The sequence below is a fragment of the Tachypleus tridentatus genome, chromosome 5 (genome assembly GCF_004210375.1).
Source record: "Tachypleus tridentatus isolate NWPU-2018 chromosome 5, ASM421037v1, whole genome shotgun sequence".
Classification (NCBI taxonomy): domain Eukaryota; kingdom Metazoa; phylum Arthropoda; class Merostomata; order Xiphosura; family Limulidae; genus Tachypleus; species Tachypleus tridentatus.
The window spans coordinates 27,572,380-27,596,827 of record NC_134829.1 but is presented as its reverse complement, the minus strand read 5'-3'; the positions used below and the strand labels follow the sequence as shown (position 1 = coordinate 27,596,827).

Below are 24,448 nucleotides of genomic sequence, written 5' to 3'. Positions count from 1 at the left end.
ACATACGTGAGCTAAACACAACAAACTAGTATTAAAACACCACCTCTCCCACTCACACACACACATACGTGAGCTAAACACAACAAACTAGTATTAAAACACCACCTCTCCCACTCACACACATACGTGAGCTAAACACAACAAACTAGTATTAAAACACCACCTCTCCCACTCACACACATACGTGAACTAAATACAACAAACTAGTATTAAAACACCACCTCTCCCACTCACACACATACGTGAGCTAAACACAACAAACTAGTATTAAAACACCACCTCTCCCACTCACACACATACGTGAGCTAAACACAACAAACTAGTATTAAAACACCACCTCTCCCACTCACACACATACGTGAGCTAAACACAACAAACTAGTATTAAAACACCACCTCTCCCACTCACACACATACGTGAGCTAAACACAACAAACTAGTATTAAAACACCACCTCTCCCACTCACACACACACATACGTGAGCTAAACACAACAAACTAGTATTAAAACACCACCTCTCCCACTCACACACACATATTACGTGAGCTAAACACAACAAACTAGTATTAAAACACCACCTCTCCCACTCACACACACATACGTGAGCTAAACACAACAAACTAGTATTAAAACACCACCTCTCCCACTCACACACACACACACGTGAGCTAAACACAACAAACTAGTATTAAAAACACCACCTCTCCCACTCACACACATACGTGAGCTAAACACAACAAACTAGTATTAAACACCACCTCTCCCACTCACACACATACGTGAGCTAAATACAACAAACTAGTGATTAAAACACCACCTCCCACTCCACACTCACACACACACACATCTCCCACGTGAGCTAAACACAACAAACTAGTATTAAAACACCACCTCTCCCACTCACACACACATACGTGAGCTAAACACAACAAACTAGTATTAAAACACCACCTCTCCCACTCACGCACACACATGCGTGAGCTAAACACAACAAACTAGTATTAAAACACCACCTCTCCCACTCACACATGCGTGAGCTAAACACAACAAACTAGTATTAAAACACCACCTCTCCCACTCACGCACACACATACGTGAGCTAAACACAACAAACTAGTATTAAAACACCACCTCTCCCACTCACACACACACACGTGAGCTAAACACAACAAACTAGTATTAAAACACCACCTCTCCAACACACCACCACTCCCACACACACACACGTGAGCTAAACACAACAAACTAGTATTAAAACACCACCTCTCCCACACACACACACATACGTGAGCTAAACACAACAAACTAGTATTAAAACACCACCTCTCCCACTCACACACACACATACGTGAGCTAAACACAACAAACTAGTATTAAAACACCACCTCTCCCACACACACACACGTGAGCTAAACACAACAAACTAGTATTAAAACACCACCTCTCCCACTCACACACACACATGCGTGAGCTAAACACAACAAACTAGTATTAAAACACCACCTCTCCCACACACACACATACGTGAGCTAAACACAACAAACTAGTATTAAAAACACCACTCTCCCACTCACACACACGTGAGCTAAACACAACAAACTAGTATTAAAACACCACCTCTCCCACTCACACACACACATACGTGAGCTAAACACAACAAACTAGTATTAAAACACCACCTCTCCCACTCACACACATACGTGAGCTAAACACAACAAACTAGTATTAAAACACCACCTCCTCCCACTCACTCACACACATGCGTGAGCTAAACACAACAAACTAGTATTAAAACACCACCTCTCCCCTCACACACACATACGTGAGCTAAACACAACAAACTAGTATTAAAACACCACCTCTCCCACTCACTCACACACATACGTGAGCTAAACACAACAAACTAGTATTAAAACACCACCTCTCCCACTCACACACATACGTGAGCTAAACACAACAAACTAGTATTAAAACACCACCTCTCCCACTCACACACACACACGTGAGCTAAACACAACAAACTAGTATTAAAACACCACCTCTCCCAACACTAACTATATAACAAGCACCAACATAAAAGATAAGCTGCTGTCACATAAACAATTCTGACAATCAGTCACAAACCAACAAATGGAACAAACAAAAGTATCTTTCAAGCGAGCACAAGACAATAATACCAACAGTTCGTAGATATACAAGAACCTCCAAATACCAACAATGTGAATAAAAAAACACGAACAAACACACGAATCCAAAGAAAACTGGAACACACCTGAAACGATTCACTATTAATCAAAACCAGTACAAAACTTAATCAACTTTATATCACGAAAATAAAACAGCAGAGACAAATATATAAAAAGCAGAAAATTTCAAAGATCAGCTAAGAAAAATATTTAAAACGCATAATGAACCAGATAAGAATACACTTGCATACTATTTTAACACAGTTAAAGGATACAAACAAAATAAACATATCTATACCAAATGTTTTCAGCTGTTCCAACTTAATCATTACAATTCACAAATAAGTAATAATGATCGGGTGAGTAAGATCACACACTCAGTAATAAATATAGAGGTAATTACATTTATAAACAGATAAGAACCAAAGCTCTGGGTAAGCCACTTTCCTTAAATAGGTTTGTTTTAAACTTCGCGCAAAGCTACATGAGGGCTATCTGCGCTTCCTCAAATCGAGAATTGTTTGACCATCTGACAGCATTATTCAATTTATCCCCTTATATCTGTTCCTGGAAGCAATCAAGTGTTAAGTTCTTACAGAAAGGAAAACCAGTAAGTAAACCAGGAAGCTATCGACTAATTAGTCTAACTAGTTGTACAGGTAAAATTCTAGGAAGAATAATAAGAAATAAGCTCTCCACTTTTCTGGATATTTTATTAAAATTACCTGAAGTTCAAGACGGTTTCAGAAAAGTTCGACAAACAACTACTCGTATAGTTAGACTAACTGAAATCATAAGATATTGTTTTAATCAAACGAAATGCACTCTCTTCTGCTCTATCGATATAAAGAAACTATTTGACATCGTATGGCAAAATGGCTGAAGATGCAAAATGGTGCAAATGGATTACCGATAGGTGTTATTTACTGTTCGTATAACTTTTTAGGTAATTGAAAATGAATGTGGAACGTTCTCTGAGTATTCTGCTGCAGAATATGTATAGAAGCAGTATGCCATTAAAATATAATTTTTGCCTAACCTCCCAATCCACGGACAACGTGACGATATGATTCGTTTTTGTTTTGAATTTGGCCTAAAGCTACACGAGAGCTATCCGCTCCAGCCGTCCCTAATTTTGCAGTGTAAAACTACAGGGAAAGCAACAAGTCATCACCACCCACCGCCAATTCTTGGACTACTCTTTTACCAACGAATAGTTGGATTGACTGTCACATTAAAACGTCCACACGGCTGAAGGAGCGAGCACGTTTGGTGCAACGGGGATTCGAACTCGCGACCCTCAGATTACGAGTCCAACGCCTTAACCCACCTGACCATGCCGGGTCACGATTCCTTCGATTGCACATACAAAGTTACAGCCAATTATAAATCAAATAGTCAAGTATCGTCAAAAAACACAGAATAAAAAAAATGTATCTCAAACTATATTAGTATTATTTTTAAAATCAACAAAAGTTTAGAAACCCTCTGGAAATATACTTGCACGAAACTTTTTGGAATATATTCGCACCCGGAAAATTTCTTCTTGTAACGTATGTTTCAAATTTAACTTTGACATATTATATTACTATAATGAAAAACAAAATAACAAATACTACACAAGAAAATTGATTGGTAAAAACACATCATTAAAATTTATAAACAACCTGCAAAGTACCCGGATTTGCTTGAGGTATTAGGTTGATAGGTGTGTATTCTGAACCAATTTTTAAAATAAAAGTGTAATTATATACTTTTGTTGCTTAGCAACATGACATAAAAGCCATTGTTGAAATGCATTGTTACCAAAAGGCATTACCTTTTTTATATATTAGAAGTTGTCGTTAATTTAGGAACCACTTCTTTTCTATATGATTTTTGCAAGCTTCCCTCAATGAAAAGATAAGCATGCACCAGGACAGGTAAAACACCCAGGCGCACACCCTCAGGATCCATTTGGTATGGATGTAAATTTCAGATTTCTTGAATTTTTCCTTTTGAAGCTATGGCAGTCGTCTTTTCTATGCGAGTTTTGTATTGAAAATGGCTGCTTTCATCCGCGAAAGCACCTAGATAAGTAATAATACCCAGGTGCATATCCTAAGGGGCCACTTAGTATAGGTACAAAATTTCAGGTTTCTATATGCTATGGTGGTTATATACAACTTTTCTCACAAAAAATGCTCAGGCGCAAGCAAATGGATAAGTAATAATAATAATATATAGGTGCAAACCCTCAGGGTCCAGTTAGCATGTGAGAAAAATTATGTTTCTAGGTTCTATCCACTTGGAGTTATGGCGGCCACACACAGACACACCCTTTTACCATTATCGAATAATGAAGCATTCTAGAACCAAGTATCTTGAAATTTTAGAAGCCATTGATTGAAAACAAAAAATATTTTATGTAAACCAAGATACAGTGCCATCACTGGGATATAATTTGTAGCCAGTAACTGTCTCCATGTTTACATAATGCACAACTGTTAGTCTATGGTAAGGTTCAGTGGACATAATAGAGCACTGTAATTATACTTTACACGAGTACTTTATAAACATACTATATAAAGTATACTATCGTTTACAATAGCGTATATAAACTCAACTTCATGATCGACTGTTACGGTCGAATTACATTAAGCTAGTGAATTGTAACTATTTTGAACTTTAAGTTATTATCAGGTCAAATGTTATGAGTAAGGACTACTATCACATTATTTAAACTATTTGTCACGATGTTTCTGAAACCAGACCTACTGAACAATATTCAAACCTTTAATTTTGCCTATAACCCAAAGGATTAGGTTGTACTTTTCTCCCTTTCAAACTCACTGTTATGGGAATGGCATGAAAGAGGTGGCAGAAACTGCCTTTAGAACTTTTGTTTACAAACGTTATACACTAATCGTTTTTGTATACAGATTAGCCTCTGCACAGTTTCCTCGATGTTATGGAAACACAGTAAACACTTCGTTACGTACGGAAAGCAACAAAGAACAAATTGGTTATGTACACATACCTTTGTTCCCGGTACAATGAATAACCAGGAACACAACTTAAAGAGGGTTTTCTGTGCTTAAAAAGCAAAGAGCACAACTTTCCAAATCGTGAAGATCTCTTACGGACATCGGTACGTTTCCAAGGTCATCCTGGTCCACTCAACTCTCACAAAACTACAAGTAAACCGTGCCTGTACTGTTCCTGGTCCACTCAACTCTCACAAAACTACAAGTAAACCGTGCCTGTACTGTTCCTGGTCCACTCAACTCTCACAAAACTACAAGTAAACCGTGCCTGTACTGTTCCTGGTCCACTCAACTCTCACAAAACTACAAGTAAACCGTGCCTGTACTGTTCCTGGTCCACTCAACTCTCACAAAACTACAAGTAAACCGTGCCTGTACTGTTCCTGGTCCACTCAACTCTCACAAAACTACAAGTAAACCGTGCCTGTACTGTTCCTGGTCCACTCAACTCTCACAAAACTACAAGTAAACCGTGCCTGTACTGTTCCTGGTCCACTCAACTCTCACAAAACTACAAGTAAACTGTTATTTTTGCGCTCTTCTTCAACCAGCGAGAACAAAAGGCCATCAATCAGAAAAACGACAATAAACTTTTTTCACACTCAAACCATATCACACCAGTACGACATTATCACGAACTGAAGTGCAACTGTGGCAACTAGCGAAAGTACCGTCTCGCTCATAGACTGAAGCTAATATTAATGACAGCTAGCACAAGGCCACCGAACTCAGACTCTCCCTAGCGGTAAAAACACACCAATCAGAATACATACAGTACAATAAGCCCTCATTCTAGTTTTAATCTAAAGATTTGGTTTTTCATTAGACAATCTCAGAAGTGTTACTGTATAACGTCTGTGAAACTTCATTAATAAATCACAAACGGTATATCACCCATTCACCTTTTGCTCATTCATACGTTTTACTATCTCTTTAAAGTATTATGTGAAATGCAATAGTATGATCACCTGTTGAACATACTATCAGTACCGTGATGCACTACTGACTGTCCTGTCATCAGTACGGTAGGTACCATGATGCCTTTCTGACCATGATTTTATCAGTTCAGTAAGTATCGGTGTTGTGAAGCGAACCAGTGTAATTCTCTGTTCACAAAGCAAACAAGAAACGTGAAGTAATACAATATTTCTAGTAAAGTGCTGTTAATTACTATACATAGATGATATCGAAAATGACATTGAGTTCCAAGCCAGATCTTATTTCTTCTTACGATTTCAGACAATGACTCAAACGAATATTTTACTTTCATCTCTCATCTGTTTGTTTTCCAACAAAACGATATTTATGATAGACAGCTTTATACGGTCACGTGGTTAGCGTCTCATTGTCTGCTTGGTCGTTTTTTCTACAAAAACTTCACTGAACAGTAAAACAGATGTAATATTTTCGTATGTTATTGAAAAATAAGTGCTGCGGAATCAGTTGTTTTTTCTGGCTAGTGCTCTCTTTTTAAGCCTATTAAACAAACATATTAACAAAGGTAACAGAATTCAGGAGGTCAAATCCTTTCGATCGATGTATTTCATTGCGCCCAAGTTCTCGGAGATTAATTTACCCTAAAATAGTTTAAATTTGAGGGTAAGCTGGTAGAGCCTGACATATTAATTTATTCTAATCCTACCTAAAACCATTTCATGTGCTGTGATATTGAGGATTCCCTCTTGTTTTCTAACAACGTTTTGTAGGCTTGGTAAACCCTATTGCATACGAATCTTATGCTTGTACTCTGCTTCGGGTATTCGTAAAAATTTGTAATGAACTACCTTCGCTAGCTATCGCTAACGGTGAACTTCGACTTAGGGAAAGACTACCAGTCAGCACTATCCGCCGCCAACTGTTGGGAGAGTAATCGAATAGTAGGATTTGACCGTCACTTTTACAATTCACCCATGACTCCAAAGCAATTTTTACGGCAACGGAATGCGAACCATGGATTCAGAATCCGACATACTAATTACTGGTCCATAAGTGATGTTAGTCCATTTTGGCTACAAGTTTTTAGTTACTTTCAATATTAATCTTGTGGATATTTAACCCAGTCAGCGTAACTACAAGCAATGAAGTTTGTTTACAGTTTGAAGAAAGCGAGTATAATGAAAATAATGTCTACGGGAACGTTACGTACAGCCCTTCTACGAGTAAGCCACTACACAAGTACCGCGTTTATCAGTGTCGTTGTGCTGATTCTGATTACATTAGGATATAAACAATCCATTGGCAGACACTACAAATGAAAGTGACGTCACCTTTATGAGTCATAGGATTAAATTAAGTTAAAAAAAAAGAAAAGTAAAACGTCACTGGACTTGTTCTTCCCGTCTTTAAGCAGACTGAAAAAGTATTCTAGTAAAACGTTTCGTTAAAACGTCACTGGGCTTGTTGTTCCGGTCTTTAAGCAGACTGAAAAAGTATTCTAGTAAAACGTTTCGTTAAAACGTCACTGGGCTTGTTGTTCCGGTCTTTAAGCACACTGAAAAAGTATTCTAGTAAAACGTTTCGTTAAAACGTCACTGGGCTTGTTCTTCCGGTCTTTAAGCACACTGAAAAAGTATTCTAGTAAAACGTTTCGTTAAAACGTCACTGAGCTTGTTCTTCCGGTCTTTAAGCAGACTGAAAAAGTATTCTAGTAAAACATTAAAACGTCACTGGGCTTGTTCTTCCGGTCTTTAAGCAGACTGAAAAAGTATTCTAGTAAAATGTTTCGTTAAAACGTCACTGGGCTTGTTCTTCCGGTCTTTAAGCACACTGAAAAAGTATTCTAGTAAAACACGACGCTTTTTGATTTTCAATTGTTTTTCTTTCTTTACTTTCCATTAGGATAATACAGGCCAAATTTCAATTGTTATGTACACATTTCTTATGTAAGCCAGGTTTCGGTTCGTTGCTGACACAAGGTTGTTTCTTTTGATTAAATTACATAGATAGCTGTCATTATCTCAAACTGTTGTTGTTAAGGCTAAACCTACACGATATATAACCTATCGTGGTGTGCTTTCCGCAGGTATCAAACCAGATTTTCAGCATTATAATCTGTCAGACAAACCAATTATCCATCGGAGAACTATGGGGTCAAAATAATACGTTTCGTTTATTTCCAGGAAATCCCTTCATATAAAACTTGACAGTGGGACCACCGCTAATATACTTGATTGCAGGGTTGGTTAGGCTAAGATATTTTCTCTCTAATTTACACAAAGTACATTATTGTTTCAATATGAAAACGTTTGAAACTTTTTGAACAGTATTCCATAAGACACTGCATCTGATAATCAGTATTTATTATTTTTCTTTAGATCGCACATTACAGTGCCAGATGTGAAAATACTAGAACGTTTAATTATGAGTTTCTTACACTACTTTCTTTGTCGGACTTATAAAGTACAATAATTCCTTTGTCCAATCCACCTAGTGCAATAATATTTTTATTGAATTTCACCCACTAACATTTCTTTGCATACTGAAAGTCTAGAGTATTAAATTTTCTTTCTCTTCTTAACACACTAAATTTTATTTGAAGGTACTATCTGTAACTTACAAAATGTGTATTTTACAAGTTGAACAGCAATATAATACCCACTCCCTGATTTATCCAATATCTCTCTTAACGTAAAGAAAACTTAATTATTTTAAAAGTTCATAAGTTATATTAATATGCATGGAGATTATGAATCAAACTTTCTGCAGGTACTTGGTATAAGCACGTGTTACTGCATACAGATGGCGAACTAGTGAAATATTCTATTTTGTTGTGTTGATACAGGCTAGCTTATTATTCTTCAGATTGAAAACAACAACAACACCAAAATAGTATCTGTATCTACACGTTAAGGGTAATAGTTTTTAATCTATACTGTGAGTTATAACTTGTAGCCAGTAGTCACTATCCACATGGTTACACAGTGTACAGCAGGTAGTCAGTGGCAGGGTTCAGTGATCACAGAGTAGTGGAATTAGACTGTACATACAATTACAACACGTAACGCACATCAGTTTACAATGGTGTAGCTTTCACACTTGGTTCAAATATAAAACAAGGAAAAGTAATGGTGTTCTGCTCGCACGCAGTCAACACGGAGACAAGTAGAACCAAGAAATAAATGTGTATATATTTCACACTCCTTTTTAACAAAATACAAAAGAAACATTAAATAAAGCCCATTTTTATACATAGCTGTTTGGAGATCAGCACCTACAGTGTACAAAAGGTTGTGGAACACTGTACTGTTATAACAAGAAATACATTTATTTTTGTGCTGAAGCACGTGTTTATCAGAATCATGAGAACTAAGCTGGCTATCTGGAGGAAAGGAAGACCTTTTATTTTTCAAGCTATTCTCTGAAATGGTGATAGTTTCATAAAATGAATTCACACAACAATTAGGGTCCGGCAAGGCCAAGCGTGTTAAGGCGTGCGACCCATAATCTGAGGGTCGCGGGTTCGCATCCCCGTCGCGCCAAACATGCTCGCCCTTTCAGCCGTAGGGGCGTTATAATTCGACGGTCAATCCCACTATTCGTTGGTAAAAGAGTAGCCCAAGAGTTGGCGGTGGGTGGTGATGACTAGCTGTCTTACACTGCTAAATTAGGGACGGCTAGCACAGATAGCCCTTGAGTAGCTTTGTGCGAAATTCAAAACAAACAAACAACGATTAACTTTGTGTAAGATCGATAGGTTACCATTTATTCACAAACAAAGTACAATCAAAATTCGCGTTTCTCAACGTTTCTGGTTTGTAAAAAAACTTGATTTTTCTCTTAAATACATATAGGTTTCTAATTCAATAGTGTTCAGCAAGTCCAAATTAAATGACCTATAATTTTTTCGAATTTTTCACTACCATTACTACCACCAAACCACAATTTTCCTAATCAATTAACATATTTCTTTACAGTGATCTAAGATTAAAAACAAATTTCTTCTTCATAGATACAAAAACGAAACAAATATCAAACTAACAACACGTATTTTCAAAGTTTTAAGAAAAATGACATGACACTTTTTTCGTTAATGTATCAGTCAGCCCAATCCTTATAATTATAAAAGGAAAACGATTGTTATAATTTTGCGTCTCTACCGACAGATACACTTGGTAATTATTTCGATCCAACACTTACAATTTAACTTCAAAATATTATCAACCTTTACTTCTCGTCGCCACAATTCTGATTTCTGTACTAGACTAATATTAATTTTATTGGAAAAACGTTTAGTATATCGTTGCCAGTGCGAAAGATGGGACTCGCTGATTGGTTAAAAACATTTTCTTCACATGTTACGACATGGCATCGTTAAACTTTCTTGAAAATGAGTGACCGATTAAAGACACTACATTCATAACAGACAATTTAGGTTACTCTTATTTGCGAGTGCGAGAAATGGTCATGGCTCTGATCAGAAAGGTAAATTATGACAAACGTCGCCGATATGATAATAAAGAGCGGGGATTCCCGTCTTTTGTCCCGTTCAGTAAGCCTTACTAACATGCTTTACATCTATACACAATGAAAGTCGACTCCTTACGAAGTTCGTTGTATTGAATGTTTTTTTCTATATATACTTTTCCTCCAACATGGTCATTACGATATATTTTTATACGCACATGTATGTACTCAACAAATGTTAAATCTTGGACAAATTTAGATAAATATATTTAAAGTTATACGCTAATGTAAATCAAGGCAATGGCATCACACAAAACCATAAACTGTTCTTAAATAAACTGAGATAACAAAGTTCAGTGAATACAGCGAATAAAAATATTCATAAGCTAAACATTTACGTTGAGTCAAAGATGTTAAAAAAAGAAGTGTTAGTGAGTGAGAAGGGGTATCTTAAGCGTTGCTCACATATTTGTGTGAATAAAACAAGTACAAAAGATAAGGTTTATTAGTAACTACAACATATTCCTTCACTCTACTTAACGCTTCTAAACATCATTAAAAGTGATCACCACAAACACCTCGGATTTCGGCTGCTGCTGAAACACTGCCTTACACCGAGAAAAAATAGCGCCAATCTATCACGCGGAGGTTATTTTTAAAACCTTTAGTTTAGGGTTATGGCTACCCTGTTAAAACAAAACGCCTGTTTCAAAGTTCCTTTTTTTTTTTAACTCTCTCTCGCTCTCATAAGAAGGTCTGGAACGTTTAACAATAATACACATTTGAAGTTGAACGTGCGAGAAACTTTCTAGTAACGCGTTAGCCCATGTTCGGCTTCAAGAACTTCATGGAAACAAACAGAAAAACAGAATGGTAACGTTCTGGCAATAAGGTCGCATACTAATCCTATGTTTATTTTATTCTGGGCGATTGGCATGTTTTGTAATACTAAACTTTGTATTTGATACATTTAATGTTTAAGCATTAACTACACTTTCTTTAAAAGAAACGTCATCTTTTTACTGTATTTACCAAAGCTAACGTATACCTGAGCAACAGATGTTACAGAGTAAGGCTTACACCAACCTGTGGTTTAAATGTTAATTAAGTTTACCCTAACAGATTTTTTTTTTTGTCATGAAAGTTAACTATCTACATAGAAACAAAATTACTTAGTCCCTTTAGGTGTTCCACGTGGTTTGATTCAAGGTGAACATCCTTCAGTTAGAGTAGCACACTATCATTTTAATAAGAAAAGCATGTTCATGTTCACTGGAAGCCACCGCCATGGCGCCAAGCAATCACTTTGTCCTACTTACGTTCATACGATTCTATTTGCGTACCATCTAATTCACCTTTGGTCAACTTAAATGGCCAGGTTGTTGTTTACCTTGATGAAGGTAACTGTTAAAAGTTCTTCTAAGAGAAACGGAAAATCTCGGTCGTAACTATTTAAATTGAATAGTTCTATATCACTTCACTTTCGCTCTTTGACCTACAGCCTAAAGAAAACTACACAGTCTGATGATATACAGAACCACATGACACTCTGCTACCATGTGACCCTTATCTTTCTAGAACAATCAGAACAACAACACTGATAATTTAAGTTCGCCTGCACTTTCTATCCTGTGTATGTACGGCTTGGCGTGGCCAGGTGATTTCCTGTATATGTACGGCTTGGCGTGGCCAGGTGATTTCGTATTTGAATCCCGTCCCATTAAATATGCTCGCCCCTTTTTAGCTGTGAGGGCATTATGATGTGACAGTATATTCCACTATTCGTTAATAAAAGAGTAGCGCAAGAGTTGGCGGTTGATGATGATAATCAGTTGTCCTCCCTAATTTAGGGAGAGCGAATAGCCCTCGTGTAGTTTTATGCGAAAACTAAAAGAAACTATATATGCCTAAAGGGTTTTCACACACACACACACACACACACAATTCAAATAAAGCTAGAGTACAAACTACAACGTGAGAGGTGTAAAATCCTTAATAAGAAGTATTTGCACAAGTAGAATCGACACGAGGGGGGTACAACTCTATCAACTGGAGCCTCTATGAAATATATAGCTGTTAGAAGCTTAAAGCAATAAGACCACCCTTTAACCTTTATTCAGGTACAAGGAGAAATGTTGCCATTACGGGTGTCTGTTGAATTAGAACAGCGTGTTTCTCTATCCGAAGCTGCTCCCGACTTCTTGCAACTACATTCTGGTGAGTAAATTCATTACTTCTGTATTGTGCGTTTGTTTGTTCCTGACCTCAGAACTTGGTAAACAAGCCTACCTCTTTCTTTTTCTAACTTACATCTTGACGTTTCGTTTTCTTTACAGACTTTCTCCGTAATAATTTACTTTTCCATTTGGCAATTCGTTGATAATAATAAATGTAAATTATTAATGGAGAAATGTTATAAGGTCCTGGCATTTTTTTTAAATTTTCACAGGATCTGTTTTATATTTTGGTACGATATAAAGCTATTATTGATTTGTTTCTTTAAAAATGGATGGATGCATTAAATAAACTTTTTATAAGAGGCACAGTTTTAATGAAATTTTCTTATGAACTTCACTCTATAAAACTGAAAAATCATGCGAAGTTTCATTCAAAACCGTGGTAGGTATTTTGAGGACACACCGACACTATTCTCTTATATTTACGTGTGTTTAACTCTCAGGGATGTGTTTTACTAGCTCTGTGCAAACCCTGACTGCGTAGCCCACCTCCATCAATACTCTTCCGTTATTATGGGATTTCCACACAACCACGTCCCCAAGAACCTACAGCCCAGTATAAAATGGGCGTAATGCACTCTCTGTCGCACCGGTCCCGATAACTTTGCGTATCACATGCTATTTCTATACCTTTAAAAACGTCACGGATTAATGAACAACTAACTACCAACATCAAGAGCATAAGAAGAATTACTGAATTTTAATATAAAGAATTCGGAGCTACTGTTATAAAATAACCTAAGAATTTATCATAAAATAACAGAAGACTAAACGAGAGGAAATGGCTTTCGATTATCGTGGCGCCATCTAGGGATAGAAATTGCATACAAGTCCATGTACGATAACGCGTTACTTTACACAATGCAATCTACTGGCAACTACGAAATGTGCAAGTTTAAAATAATATACGTTCAAATCCTGTTTTCATATTCATTACCGAACTGGTATAAGTAGCACTGTGTGTATATATACTCGTATATTAAGATACTCGTGTAACATCTTTCTGCTGACTGATAAGTCATTGTAAGAGATACAAGTTCTCGAATGAAAAAATATATAAATAAACATTTAAAATTACAAAGTCATTGGGCCACACAATAAACGCATGTTTATTTTCATGAGACTTGGTTAAAGTTTCATTCTAAAGTAGGGCTTACTGCGGCCTATACATTTAATGGCATTTGTACTAAAGTTCAAATGGTTAGTAATATTTATTTTCTACAAAAAGCTACATTAAAGCTATACTGGTATGTTCGTCTTAATTTTGAATTGACAGACTAGAGGAAAGACAGCTCGAAAGGTGAAATTTAATCTTCGTTCTTTATGAATCGTCCATGGTATCGTTTTTGCAAAAACGGGACGCAAGCCACGAGCCTTCACTAACAGAGCACATCAGGTCGGCATAGGTCATTATAATACGAATATACATACAAAATTGCTAATCATAATATGAAACAGTTCAAATGCGATATTTTGTAGTGTATCGGGAAAATAAAAGTAACAATAATCAAATTTATAAACGTGAAAAAAGATAATTTGGATGTCAATTACAGATCATCAAGTATACTGAACTACACCTTTCCCTAGATAACCAACAGTTGCGTCACGCTCTGATCCCATTACAAAACACACCTTTGACACATAATTCAATATCTCAGAATTCTACAAACTTCAGGGCATATCGAATGATTAATACATAGTTATGATATATTTTCCCTTTACAAACACACATGAAAGGATAAATCACAGGCACAAGTTTTAAAAAAAAATCTGTTATCGAATAGAGTAACTTGAGTTTTCGACCAATAATACTCTGCATCGTCTACTTGGGCTTCGAGCCGTTTGTGTAGCACTCACGAGCTGCACTAGCCTTCTGGTTGAGCACGTGGATTGACCACGAAGCAAGCACGTGTGATTACTTTGTTTTTTTGCAACTGATACCTGATACATAAAGGTGTGACGCGACACTTTTAGCACCTTACATTTCATGTAAACTGAGTGCCTCGTGAAAACACCTCTTATATAAAAATAACTGTGGTCTATATAATCACAATTTAAGCGATTAATCCATTACACGAGACTTACAAATGGCACTGGTTTAAATTTATTAGTATACAATAAAGAGAAAATGAGAAATATTACACGAAAGAGAGAAAATATAAAATTTCATTTAGTTCTTCGCGTCGCACGGACGTCCTCTAAAGATTATTTAACCAATAACAACATACAGAGCGAGCCAAAAATCAGTGGTAACTCTTGTGAATTAGACGTGAAACATAGAAAATCTTTTGACATTGGGTGTTCAGGCATATAGAAGGCCCTTTGTTACCTTATATGATGTCGTGATATAAAGGTCAAATCAAGGTTACCCACATGCATAAATTTTCACAAATCTATTATTACTCCAGTAACAAAGTTTCTGGGATGATATAATTTTACCTCAGAATGATACTTTCAGAAGCAGCATTTGATTGACCTTGACCTGACCTTTATATCACGACATTATGTCGGGTAACAAAATGCTCTACAATGTACTGTATAAACACTCTTTGTCAGCAAATTTTCAATATTCCAAACATACTTTACAACAATAGCCAAAAGAAGGACTTTACGCGATATATACGTATGTACATTTGAATATCTTATTTCGTTGAAGATGTTTAGGAACAATACCAAGTTTTGAGCTATAATTAATTTCATCAAGCGTGCAATATTTTATTTTCTTCAGCTTGTTCTAAACACGTGTTGACTAAATGTATGTGTTATTGGCTTGGTGTTTCGTTGGGTGCAGTGCAACACAATGATCTATCCGAGCTCTGCACGATACAGGTACTAAAACTAGATTTTTGGGTCGTAAGCCTGCCGAAGAGTCACTGGAAACATACAATATTATACGGTTGGAGATTCATGGTACTATCTTCCCTTAAAACAAGTTACACTTTTAATATTAATCATGTGAAACGAATAACAAATAAACATATACAAGTTTATACGGATAAGACGCAAGCATTCTGTGTAGGTTTTATTTTGCGATTTATCGAATCTACGTTGATTCCTCGTATAAGCAAAATCATAACTAAAGAAAAAACATTTTTTGAAAAGCGCTAAATCAGTTTGTCTAAAGCGTTTTTCTGGTGAGCAATCAGGATTCGAATGCTGCTTGGTCTAAAATTTTGATTCTTATGGATAAAACAAAACAAAACCTATATTTTACATCGCTAGTATAATCTCCTGCGACTTACCTTTCTCAGTTGTATTGTATTGTATTTAGGGTTTTTACACGTTTGTTAAATATTACAAAAGTAAACAACGAACTTGTCAAAGCTTACATTTTATCGTGTCTTGCAAGTGCAAGTTCTGTTTCAGAACTCGTTTTTGTTCATTTGATTGATTGTCGAATTTTGTGCAAAACTATTCGAGGGTCCCCGTCACACCAAACGTGTTCGCCCCTTTCAGCCGTAGGGACGTTATAAAGTTACGGTAAATCCCACTATTCGTTGGTAAAAGAGTAGCTCAAAAGTTGGCAGTGGGTGGTGATCACTAGCTGCCTTCCCTCTAGTCTTACACTGCTAAATTAGGGACAGTTAGCGCAGATAGCTTTTGTGTAGCTTGCGCGAAAATTGAAACACAAACTATTTGAGGGTTATCTGCGTTAACCGTTCCTACCTAAGTTAGAAGTAACACACTAGATAGGAAGGCGGTTAGCCAACATCAACCATCGCCAAATTTGGACTTTTTTTTGTTGTTTTTAAACCGATGACTAGTGGAATTGACTGTTACATTAAAAGCTTCTACGGCTGAAAGGGCAAACATGTTAAGCGACAGGGCTCTAACTATACAGCTAGTCTCGAACAACGTTATGAGGAGCAAAGTTATTTATAACGATACAAAAATGCAAGTTTTTACTTAAGTTTCTATCATAAAAACGCCACATTTGGAACACTACCTCCTCCCTCTCTTTCATCCTCGCGCATCTGACTCACCTTCACATTTCTTTATACTTCAAGTCACGATCGAGTCAAGTCTACGCTTTAGTCAAACTATCATTTTGTTAATGGCTTCATGGAATTGGATACCGATTTATTTATTTTTTTTGACCCGCGCTTATAAAACACAAGTTAGCAGATAACAGATGTACTTGTTAAGTTCACTGCGAGTAAGTAGCTTGGTCATGCTGTATTGCAGATTAAGCTGAGAATCTATGACCGAACAGACCTTCATCTCGTATCTTGGATTTTTACATCATCGTGTACTAATACATGACAATTGTTTTTTCAGTTTTCTTTTAACCTCTATACCTACCGTTAAATCATTTTCTAAGAACACATATTTAACAATAATTGTCATGAATACATAAAATATGAAAATAAAATCAATTTTATAAGTCATATGGAGTTCGAAATAAACTATACTAAATAATACGCTTCATGTATGGAGAAAACAAACACGTATATATATAAATTTAAGTCTATATAAGAACCTATGCTTGGTTTGAGAAGCGTGTCAGTAGAGTATATATACAAAATGAATAACGACAACAGTATGTATTTTAACAAAGCGGTCAGCCTTACAATGGGAGTTTAACAACTATTAAGGAAGGGTTATTAGTTCTGTTTAACATCACTTTGTAAATAAAAGAGTGGAGGTTGGGAGTTTTGCCTTGTAGAATTTTTTATAGGGTTGTTTAGTTTCTGCTGTGAGGTTGTACCTAAGTATTACAGGTAGCTGCCTTCCCACAAGTGGCTGCAGACAGTGAAAGGCAGCAAGAGTTGAGACGTTGTGGATGTAAACACTCAACTCTTAACTGATTTTCAATAGCTGTTGGCCAGTTTAACATCGACGTCTGAATATTGTCTCATACACAGAACACCCCCAATGCTACAATCACAGACATAATCCTTTACGATTTTCAGTTTACAAGTAGGTCTAATAATGGAACTTGTTTAATTTTTAGTTCTGTTGTAATGTTTGTTTTATATCAAGTTCATTATTGTTTTATAGTCCTGATTTAATCGGGACCGGCATGGCCAGGTGGCTAAGGCACTCGACTTGTAATCTAAGAGTCACGGTTTCGAGTCCCCGTCACACAAAACATGCTCGCCCTTTCAGCCGTGGGAGCATGATAATATTACGGTCAATTTCACTATTCCTTGATAAAAAGAATAGCGTAAGAGTTAGTTTTGGGTAGTGATGACTAGCTGCCTTCCCTCTCGCCTTACACTGCTAAAATCAGGGGTTCGCAATAGATGGCTTGGTGTGGCTTTTTCTATAACAACACACACACCATACTATCTGGAATATCCAGAGCATGCGAGACCTTTCGCCAAGTATTAGAGTTTATAAGGCCAGCTGGGATACCACAAACATACTAATAGTCTTCGCGTTATCCGTATCATCAATTTCATTAACAATAATAATGGCTAAGGCATGAAACAGATTGAGTGAATTACTTGTAATTATTTTCAATTTTATGTCAGTTATTTATTTATTAATCCTTACTTTAATTCTGATATTACATTATTTATATATTATCTGAAATAATGCTACTAGTATTTAAAACTGACAAATTAGTAAACTATTCTAAATTAATGATTATTTGTTATTAAAAAAAACAAACTTGTGCTAAATGTTATTAGTGTAATAGACCTACAACTAACGTCAAAGTGAACGCAGCCTGTATCAAATATTACAGAAGAAATAACGTAATTCATTAGGTGGACAGAACATTGCATTATTTTTTACAAAATAATCCAAAAAGGACGCGCCATAGATAAAGTACGTTACAACAGGTATAAAAAAATTGTAGTTAAGAAGTGCATTTATCATACGTTTTTCAAACGAATCACACACGCACACAAAACAATATTGCAAATATGTATTGCATACTTTACACACGAAATAAACAAAAAGCAAAAAAACTGCGTAAACATGAAACGTTTTCTTTCTTTTTTTTGTTACAAAATGAACAAAAAAAACCAGTTACTCATTATATGAACATATATATAGACAGGACTGGCTACAATTTCGAATATTATTCTTCACGCATCTCGGTTAAAAACAGTTATCTTAAATCAAGAGTTCTGCTTTTACAAAACAAAAGAATTTTAGGTTATATTAAAGGGATCTGGGAAATGGCAATCTCCCTATTTATAAATATTTACCCTACACACAAAGTAACACATGAACAAGAAACTAATAACATATATTAGAGATAATGATATATATTAACCACAGACACATCAGTTACTATATCATGATACAGAACACAGGAACAGCCTGGCCTAAATTCTTTGGATATGGCTGACCTCTAAAACTAAAAAGGAATAACGTTGTTGACTTTTAAAACAATGGCTCGGTGAGAAGACGTTTATCACTTCGAACAGTTTAGTTGTGGTCTGCTAGATCTGACGACAGCTTAATAAACGATCTTATTTGATTAAGAAAATAGCCACCTAAATAGCTTTTATTATGAATATAAAGAGTAGAAAGTAAAATTACATCAGCAATAGCGGCCCTTAATGGCAGGCAGCGTTGGTTTTAGCAATAAGCTCCACGATAGGTTATTTAGCTATGCTCACCGCGGAGAACTGAGCACCGGTTTTTAGCTTTTTTTTAAATTTCGCGCAAAGCTACAGGAGGGCTATCTGCGCTAGCCGTCCTTAATTTAGTAGTGTAAGACTAAAGGGAAAGCAGCTAGCCATCACCACCCATCACCAAGTCTTGAGCGACTCTTTTACCAACGAATAGTAGGTAAAAGAAAGGGCGAGCATGTTTGGTGTGACGGAAATTCGAAACAGTGACCTTCCGAATACGAGTCTAGCGCCTTAACCACCTGGCCATGCCGAGCACTTTCTGTCAGGTTCAAGTAATAACAACTTGCGATCGAAGTGAATTATATACTTAGCGCAAAACTCAGATTCAACCTAACCATGAGTATAGTTAAGTACTATTAAGTTCTAATCGTAAAGATTAGAATTCACCGTGATATTTTCGACAATAATATTCACGAGATTTGACCGACTTAAAAGATTTGTTACTTCTACATATATATTTGAAACTAACAATTGAAAACAACCTTATAAATAGTGTAAAATAATAAATAAGATATGAAACAAAAATTAATGACGTTTGATACACTAACTAGTATAACCAATACTGTTCATAAAAAATGTACGTTCAGCAGTGTCACAGTAGTAAGTCTGAAAGCTTACAAAGTTAATAATCGAGTTGCGATACCCGTGGACAGCACAACACAGATATCCTATTGTGTAGCTTTGAGTTTAACAAGCAAATACAAGTAATAACCAATAAGTAATATAGTATATTTAAACAATGTCGAGGTAGTAGGAGTAATTTCCCTTAATTGAAAATGCGACTTTAGAAAAAGTGGATATTAATAAGTAAGACTGTCATTGAGATACTGCAAACAAATAAGCAGGAAAAAACTTCAAAAGTTAGTGCAACAGTAGAAATATACCGCAATGAGAATGAAATCCTTGCTGTTATATACAGACCCATTAGTTACTCAGCCAGCACCAGGCGACGCTGTTCTGCAAAATTCATAAGAATATTTGTTTAAAACAAATGGTGCATTTTCTTTGATATACATACATTTCTAAAATTATTATTGTCGTGGTTCTGTTTTGCGTCTTGCTTTATACATTTCAAAATATGTTTAAAGCTCATCCGCAGTCTTTATGTCATATACAAAAGTTTTGTACCTGAAAGAGATGTCAACCACGTGAACGATAAAGTCCTCATCTTGTCACTATAAAGATGAAGAACGAAAGAACCAAAGCAGTGTTAAGAGTCCTCACAGAAATTTGTTCAGATCCGTTTTCAGCCCACAGAAAAGTCGAACGAAAAGAATATTACGAATCACGCGGAAAAGTCAAATAAGATAAAAATGTGGAGAACCAGGAAGGCACGACATAATTCAGGCAGACGAAAACATGAAACGAAGAGCGGCCCAGTAACAGTAGGATGAAGGAAGGATTTCCACTAAAGACAACTTGTAAGAATTACATATACAGTATAATATGGAATTAGATACGAATAACTGACTTTAAAAGACAACATGAATGAGTCTATAGATATCACTAAAGGAAGTAATGGGTTCGGGCAATGAAGCTATAAAGCAATTGGAATGTTTGCCACACACACACAGCCGGTGGCATCCAGGAGAACACTGGGTGCGCGTTTCTTTCCAGAGAACGAGTTAGGAGCTTGTAGGTCTGAACTGAAGAGCCTAGGTGTGGTAAACACCTTTCTGTTTGAGAACTGAAGTGCTGATGAATCTTAAGAGGTTGAATGTTCTCTATGAACTCATTAAGTTGACAGATCACGTATATAAGCACAACGTGTTAATGAACAGTGTTAAGAAAATGTGATGGGTTTTTCTCGTGGATTACACTTGGAATTATCTAGGCAAGAAATGTAGACGATAATATTGTTCTGTGGCTTATCAAAGTATAGTGTTTTTCACGGGGAAATAAGTAACAATCAAATATAGATATCTTAATAGAAGTTTTTCTGCGAGAGGTCAAGAAGACACAGCAAATAAATGAAATGATGGTTTGCCTGAACTTAGACATTGTAGATACCGTGAATAGAACTCGATTCAGTTTAAAAATCGTCTCATTAATGGATACAGACAGACCTACTTGTCACTAGGAAACACTGTGAAGATCACTCTGACTTGAAAGGGAAACAAATAATATGGTGGTTTCTGAGCCATCAAGGAGGCATCATAAGTAGCTATTCATAGTGATATGTCACATAGACAAATAATATAACATTCTTTGTCTTTCAAGTTTTAAAGTGATCAATCATTACAGCTGGTTTGGCTTGGTAGATAAGATTGTAAACTTTCAAGAAAGAAAGGGCAACAAAGTATTTCAAGAAAGATCCTGAAAGGTGCTAATGTACAATAGAACAATGAAAATTCTAAAACTGTTAAATTTGTGTGACCTCTTAAAAGTGGGGGGAAAAAACACCGTTGTACGTGTATCACAACTAAAAAAAAAATGACTGATTAACATGAACGAAAATCTTGATGCTCGAAAAAATAAACTTCAATATGTGTCAGAAAAAAATCACAAGCAAATAAAAATATTATGAAATAAGAAACTTATTTGTTTGTTGTTAAGCAAAAAGCTATACATCAGGCTATTTACGCTTTATCCACTGCGGATATTACGACACAAAATATCAACTAAGTGGCCAGAAATATTTCACACACAATTACTTTCGCTTAAACAAATGTAGCGCGAACCTATTACTAAGCTTTTGTTTGCATTCCTCAATTTGATGGTGGTGTTTGGAGGGCGTGGATGTCTGTTAGGTGACTGTAGAGTAACGTTATGATTTTGAAAGTGTAGTATGTAGATTTCATACAGTTCATTCTCTTATAACTTGTATCTATATTTAGTGACATGTTTTATTCTAAAGTTCAAGCTCAGAACTTGATAAAGACTATCTAAGGCAAGTTTGAAATTACGTCTACATATTTCTTTCTATAGCATGACTCAGTCAAATACACAGTTGCACTGTGTGGAAGCAAGCATTGGGTAAGACTGTTTTATGACTGTCACATGAGGTATGAAATACCTTGTAATTCCAAAAAGTACATCATATAATTGACCAAGCATATCTCTGGGCATTGGCAGGACAAAATACACGTCTCAAACTTTTATAGTTATATTAAAAAATCAATTTAATTAATTTATTATTAAGGTATATCAATAAACGTGGTATGAAATCGTACTTCAAATGTTAATATCATACAAGTTTTGATTTCTTATTTTCAAAACGAAGTGCCTAAATATATTCTCAATCTTCATATGTATGTATCACCGATACTTTTGTTCTGAAACTGACCTCCTTCCTTCTTTAAATTACTATACTTTGTAGCTTTTCCCTTATACCACATACATCTCTTGGCTGATCTGTTTATTTGTAGTGACTTTTTGATACAAGTGAAGGACACTTGCTGCTGTCCTAGAACATTCTGCTTTAGAAAATTGTCATAAATTCTCTCCCATATTTGCTGTTGTTTGTAATCAACAGAAGGTCATGATTTCACTTTACTGACAGCTAGAGAGTTCCACGTTCTTCCAACAAGAATAGCTCAAAATTTTGACTTCGTTTTCTTTACTTGCCCACTACTGGAGCTCTGCTTGATCAAGCATAGGAATGAATTATTTATAGAAAGAATGTGGATGGTGAAAGCGCTTTGGAAAGATCTTGTTCATGCCTGTAAAAGCCACGAGTTGTTGTCGAAGTCTTGTTTTTCTGTTAGTTCCTTGTTCTCTCCATTATCACTGATACTGCTGATCATGTGAATTAAAATCAGTTCAACCAGATCCAGTCTTCAAAAATGTGACTATTATCTTTAAATATAGAATTAACTTTCAGTATCACAGCTTTGTTTATGGTGTACTATTGCTTTAGCTTAATCAACTGTTGTGTACGCACTGAAACCTTTTCTTTCTTATATTCAATGCGATAAAAATCATTACTTAAGAACCGGCATGGTCAGGTGGCTAGGGCGCTCGACTCATAATCTGGGGGTCGCGGGTTCGCAAGCCCGTCACACCAAACATGCTCTCCCTTTCAGCCGTGGGGGCGTCGTAACGTAACGACCAATAACACTACTCGTTGGTAAAAAAGTAGCCCTAGAATCGGCAGTAGGTGGTGATGACTAGCCGTTTTTCCTCTGCTAAATTAAAGATAGATAGTCGTCATGTAGCTTTGTCCCAAAACAAACACTGGTTATATCCTTCCACGTTAACAAATCTCTTCTTTTTTATTATTATATTTTTGTCCTGGGTTTTAGAACACTACAAAAGAATCATCTGGATACAACGATGGTTCGTAATTGATTTCTAGTACTTCCAACCCAAACACCCCACCCCAAGAAGGTATAGGAGTTATTCAAATGTAAATTCTGCAGTATTTTTGGGTATTCATAACACGTAACAAGATACTACTGTGAATCTCGAGCGTGACACGTGCAGTGTTAATCCCGAATCGGTAAGCAGTTAATAGACTTCACATATGAAATTACAGGTCGGTGAATGCATAAGTTACCAAAGCTATACGATCCCCGTAGAGAACGTATAGAAGAACGCTCTTGTTAGCATTTCCAAGTCAGACTCGTGTGCATCATATTAGTGTATTCTGCATAGCAGGATGTATGTGAAGCAGAACCCCTGTGATGAAAAGTGCAGGTTTAATGAGATATCAACATGAAAGGTATGAACACGAGAGTTCAAAGTCCGTTATCATTCTCTTCTTACATGAGTTACTTACTCTCTACCTTTCAAAGATCGACACATAATAACTTCCCACATCTTCTGTAGAATAACAATATTTAACTTTTACCGTCTGCATGTATCTACTCCCCTACCTTTTTGTTTCCCAACCAAAGTCAAAACTTTAAACACGCATGGTCATTTTTCTTTGATAGGTGAATATTACTGGACGGACTTTAAAAACGCGGAACAGATCAGCAAGGAAAAATATCAATGTGCCGAGACGAAGCAACATGCCCACTAGTAGTTTCGTAATATATGCGAGGTTATAAATTTGAACC

General features: G+C 36.1%; 1 protein-coding gene and 1 long non-coding RNA gene across 10 annotated transcripts in view; one reads left to right on the top strand and one right to left on the bottom strand.

Annotated features, from left to right (window-relative positions):
• Positions 1 to 24,448, top strand: part of LOC143250796 (uncharacterized) — a 179,549-nt gene that overhangs the window by 9,025 nt on the left and 146,076 nt on the right. Inside the window, exon 2 of the long non-coding RNA XR_013028362.1 lies at positions 12,736 to 12,832. This is a non-coding gene — a long non-coding RNA (uncharacterized LOC143250796). The remainder of the gene's footprint in view (positions 1 to 12,735; positions 12,833 to 24,448) is intronic.
• The window catches only part of LOC143250793 (puratrophin-1-like), a 208,357-nt gene that overhangs the window by 78,520 nt on the left and 105,389 nt on the right, over positions 1 to 24,448 (bottom strand). The window contains exon 1 of one of the 9 annotated variants that reach the window (XM_076501795.1): positions 11,788 to 12,109. The exons of 6 other annotated variants lie outside the window; for them this stretch is intronic. The gene's annotated coding sequence lies outside the window, so the exon portion shown is untranslated. Of the gene's footprint in view, positions 1 to 4,005; positions 4,025 to 5,205; positions 5,905 to 11,787; positions 12,110 to 24,448 lie in introns of those variants that run through there. 2 more of the 9 variants (XM_076501793.1, XM_076501796.1) reach the window with 2 other exon arrangements.